Source organism: Pan troglodytes, chromosome 11 (genome assembly GCF_028858775.2).
Source record: "Pan troglodytes isolate AG18354 chromosome 11, NHGRI_mPanTro3-v2.0_pri, whole genome shotgun sequence".
Taxonomy (NCBI): Eukaryota; Metazoa; Chordata; class Mammalia; order Primates; family Hominidae; genus Pan; species Pan troglodytes.
Window position 1 is genome coordinate 72,301,915 of NC_072409.2, and position 5,635 is coordinate 72,307,549.

A 5,635-nucleotide genomic window follows, 5' to 3' on the forward strand; every position below is an offset into this window, starting at 1 on the left:
AATACTGTTTCCTTTTTCTTCCCATACTCTGAGCTCTTTTTTTCTCTTTGTTTTATGCATTTAGCTGCTTCAATTTCTGTCCTGCTGACTTTAAAACAATATAGTCAAAACTGAGGTGAGAACAGGTTATTACTTTATGTTGAGTTTGTTTTAATCAGACCACTCTTACTTTGAAGTGGAAATATCTTACCTTGAAAGGTGACACAGAGGCAGCTGAAGTCCAGATCAGAGATTCTCTGATCTTCATCTATTGGGGTGATTGACACAGTTTTTCACTTTCACAGTCCAATCCCAAATAAGATAAATCCTTAACCCTTAAAAGCAGCAGTCTCTGAAACCCTTTAAAGTGGTTAGGCAAGAAGGGTCCCAGAACAGATTGTATTCTTGTGTTATGTATGGTCATAATATCTCTTCCATTATAAAGTATAATATATTGCATTTGCTAGCTGTGTGATTTTGAGGAACCTCTATTGGGCTCAGTTTCCTCATCTACGAAGTGGGGAGAATAAAAATAACTACCTTATAGGGTTGTCATAAGAAAGAAATTGGTATATGTATGTATGGTATATATATATTAGAACAGTACCTAACATTGGAAGTTAAATATGTGTTACCTACTATTATCATTCACTTAAAATTCTAGCCCTCATTCTTATTTTAGCAGTATCAGTTTGCCCCTCTTATTTATTCATTCATCATTCCTTCTGTCCATCCTTCCTTCCAAATGTGTTTATTCAGTATCTAATATGTGCCAGGCACTGTGCTGGGCTCTGGGATGCGGTGGTAAGCAAAAATAGAATCCTTGCCTTCATGGAGCTCACAGTCTAGTGGGGAGACCAGGCAGAAGTCAGATGATCATGTGAGATCATGTAAGTGCCCTGTGAAGCATTCCATGAAGAATTCATGAGCTGGCTGATGGTGCAAAGGAGTTTACAACATAGGAATTTGGCTTAAGCAGGAAGCAGAGGTTCTTCCTCAAGTGCTCCTGAGGAACTGATATAAGTTAAGAGCTTAGAGGTGAGGAGAAGATGAGTTGGTAAAGCGAAGAGGGAAGAGTGCTCCAGGTAGGGGAATCTGGGCTGTAAGATGCAACAGGAAGAGGGAAAGGGCGGCCACACAGATAACGCAGAGCTCTCTGGGCCAATTCAACTAGTTAAAGTTATCAGAGCAGCTGGGCGCGGTGACTCATGCCTGTAATTCCGGCACTTGTGGAGGTCGAGGAAGGAGAATCACCTGAGGTCAGGAGTTGGAGACCAGCCTGACCAACATGGTGAAAACCTGTCTCTACTAAATACAAACAAAATTAGCTGGGTGTGGTGGCACATGCCTGTAGTCCCAGCTACTCGGGAGGCTGAAGCAGGTGAATCTCTTGAATCCGGTAGGCAGAGGTTGCAGTGAGCCGAGATTGTGCCATTGCACTCCAGCCTGGGCAACAGAGTGAAACTCTGTCTCAAAATAAATAAATAAATAAAAAATAAAAATAAACTTCAGAGCAATGGGGAGCCTGCAAACAATTTTAAGCTAGGTTCTATTTTTATTTTTATTTTTTGAGATAGAGTTTTGCTCTGTCGCCCAGGCTACAGTGCAGTTGGTTCACTGCAACCTCCGATTCCTGGGTTCAAGCGATTCTCCTGCCTCAGCCTCCCAAGTAGCGAGATTACAGGCGTGCGCCACTGATCCCGGCTAATTTTTGTATTTTTAGTAGAGATGAGGTTTCACCATGTTGTCCAGGCTGGTCTTGAACTCCTGACTTCAGGTGATCAGCCGGCCCTGGCCTCCCAAAGCACTGGGATTACAGGCGTGAGCCACTGCACCTGGCCTTACGCTAGATTTTGTGTGTGTTTGTGTGTGTGTGTTAGGGGTGGCAGTGGTATTCAGATTTTAGTAGTTGTATGTGAGTTTCCGAAAGATTGTTGTGGCTGCAGTGTGAAGAATGGTTCAGAAGAGCTAATCGGGTTGCTGAGAGACTGGTAAGAAGGCTGTTGCAGTAATCTACAGGAGAGATGTTGACAGCATGGCCATGCTGGCAGTGGCCAAGGTACAGTGGTGAGGATAGAGGCGAATGGCATTTAGCAAATACAATTCATACTGTTTGGAGATGGAAGAAGTTGGGAATGGGGCAGAGAGTGCTGGGTGCCATGGTGACTTCATTTATTCTAGTGAGGTTGAATGTCTTTCCTTTTGTTCCTCTTGAGTGCCCTTACCTCCTAGGCCCATAAGCTGACGTGTGGAATCTTGTACAGAGCTGAAATAATCAGTGTCACCCAAAACATTTGAACAACACTGCTTGGGCATGCTAATTAGCCAAAATAAAATAAGGAAGTTGACCTTCAACCCTTGTCTTTGTTTTTTTTTTCCAGCTGCAGAAGTCATTTTCAGTTGTTCTCTGACTCCAGTAAACAACAATTCCTGTCGCCTTATCCTTTTGATGTCTGGTTCCACTTCTATATTTTCACTTGGACATGATTCTCACTGACAGTAGAAAGTTCAGCACAAAGACCTACAGCTGTGAAAATACTTGCTCCTCTTCAGAACTATTAGTACTCCTGGGAATCATGTCACAGTGCCAACCACTTGCTGATCCTGAAGTGACCCTGTTATTTTGGGAGGTAGTAAAGGAAATGATATTTTTAAAACCTCAAGTGGCACTCTCTTTGGACACTGAATGGTGTGTAAGTGATAAAACGCTCACTATGCTGAAGGAGCAGGGGAGCACACAGGTGCTGGAGGCTCTCTAGTGTCTCTTCGTGGCTGCAGAATACCGCTGAGCTCACCGAAATAACCCAGGACCAAAGTGTTCTCTTCTGTTGAATAATTAGACAACATAAGTGGTCACTTTAGAGAAGCTAGCTCTCTTCTTCTGTATGTGTTTTAGGATTTTTATTACAAACTAAACACAATCCTTGGGCAGATTTAGGAGCATAGGAAGAAGACCGCTAGATTTTGACTGTGAACAGAACCTGTGTTTTATTATTCTTTGTATCCCAAGCATATCCACAGTGCTTCTCATTTAGTAGATGCCCCCAAAATATTGGTTGGATAAAAGATTCGTCGATGTTTTCTTTCCTTTTCTTTTTCTTTTCTTTTTTTTTTTTTGAGATGGAGTCTTGCTCTGTCATCCAGGCTGGAGTGCAATGGCCCGATCTTGGCTCACAGCAACCGCCGCTTCCAGGATTCAAGCAATTCTCCTGCCTCAGCCTCCTAAGTAGCTGTGATTACAGGCGCATGCCACCATGCCCAGCTAATTTTTGTATTCTTAGTAGAGATGGGTTTCACTGTGTTGGCCAAGCTGGTCTTGAACTCCTGACCTTAGGTGATCCACCCGCCTCGGCCTCCCAAAGTGCTGGGATTACAGGCATGAGCCACCATGCCCAGCCGCTCGTTAATGTTTTCATGGAGTATTATTTCTATGGTGTGGTGTGGTGTGGTGAGTTGAGTGCTTTTTTTTTTTTGAGATGGAGTTCTGCTCTTGTTGCCCAGGCTGGAGTGCAGTGGCACGATCATGGCTCACTGCAACCTCCATCTCCTGGGTTCAAGCGATCCTCCTGCCTCAGCCTGCTGAGTAGCTGGGACTACAGGCGCCACCACACCCAGCTAATTTTTTGTGTTTTTAGTAGGGACGGTGTTTCACCATGTTGGCCAGGTTGGTCTTGAACTCCTGACCTCAGGTGATTCACCAACCTTGGCCTCCCAAACTTCTGGGATTACAGGTGTGAGCTACTGCACTCGGTCAGAGTTGAGCATTTTTCGTTCTACTTGGTAGAGACAATCACTTCCTGTGCTCTTTATTTATTTTGACCTTTAGCTACAACGATGTTCTAAAATGAAATAATAAAGAAATCATTTTTGAGTACCATTTTGCATGTACAGATACATACACTTGCTGACCAGGTGCAGATAGAGATGCTCTGCCTGGAAGATACTTCTGCAACTTAATTGCACTGAAATGAGGTTATTGATGTGGGAGGAAGGGAAAGTAAGACAAAACTCACAACTTAATTTCTACACAGGATTGCTATTTAAAAAATGAATTTTAAGTGCTTCTTGCATACCCAGCATAGGCACTGGGGGATTTACTGGTGATTTGTGATTTGTAATTACCCAGAATATGGTCCAATGGTCCCTTGTCCTTTGAAGCAATTGGCCCGTTCTCTTGACTGCTGCTCTGTACTTTCCCACTCTCAGCTCTCTCATAAGGGCCCCATTCCTTCTGGTCTGTTCTATTGGAACAGTCTCTTTCCACTTCATTCTTAATTTCTCCTTGTTGCTGGATTACTGTATGTTAGTGCTTCTCAAATTGTGGTCCCCAGACCAGCACATTAGCATCACCTGGAAACGTATTACAAGTGCAAATTCCTGGCTGGGCACGGTAGCTCACGCCTGTAATCCCAGCACTTTGGGAGGCCAAGGTGGGCGGCTCACTTGAGGTTAGGAGTTCAAGACCAGCCTGGTCAACATGGTGAAACCCCATCTCTACTAAAAATACAAAAAAATTAGCCAGGCATGGTGGTGTGCACCTGTAATCCCAGTTACTTGTGAGGCTGAGGCAGGAGAATCGCTTGAACCTGGGAGACAGAGGTTGCAGTGAGCCGAGATCGTGCCACTGCACTCAAGCTTAGGTGACAAAGTGAGACTCCCTTTCAATAAAATAAAATAAAATAAAATAAAAAGAAATGCAAATTCCTGAGCCCTGCCCTGGACCTACTAGAGAAGACACTGGAGGCCTTAGTGGTTTTGTTTTAATAAGTAAGTGATTTTGATGCACTTTCAAATTTGAGAACTGCTAGCATATATAAAGCTCATTCTAAGTATATCACCTCTTTGTTCTACACCTTTTGTCTTTTTTTTTTTTTTTACCAAAACCTGTCTAAGTGTGTGTTTTTATATCCCTCTATTCAATGCTTTCTACCATAGAACACCAGCTTATGTTTCCCTAAACATATAAGTGTATCCCACACTGCACAATTCAAATAGAATACTTGTTTTTCCCTGTCTTATTTCTTCTTGTAGAAACCATACTCATTCTTTAGAGCTCATTAAAAACTTAACATTTATCTAAGTAATTCATACATGTGGTTTTAAAATCAACTGGTATTAAAGGGTCTATGAAGAAACACAGCAGGCCCTACCTGACCTCTCAACCACTCTTTTCTGTTCCCCAGGGAAAGTAACTTTAATCTTTGTTATTTTCACTTTTTCTTATGATGACCTTTATTTATATAACTAATCTGCAAACACCTCTAATTAAAAATAATTAAACATTTCATCTACTAACTTTGATGTTTATTGACTAATTTTTGCTATGGTAGTGTATCAGTCACAGTTTTCTAAAGGGACAGAGCTCTATACAATTTGAATAAATAAAATTTTAGGTAGATAAAATTTGATAGATACCTCATTTCTCCTCTTGACTCTTCCCAATATATCTTCAGTTAAATCTTGATCCTGTGCCAAGTTTATCCTTTTCAGGGAGTGTTTTCAGATACTCCTCTCTTCCCTGCCATGATAGTGCTTTGCTTCTCTCTTTTAATGCACGCCAGCCCTGCCTTGTATTACAGCAATGTTTGAAAGTGTGCGTTTCCTACCCCAGCTAGGTTATAAGAGCTAAGGAAATCTAACTTGTGTTTTATTTTCT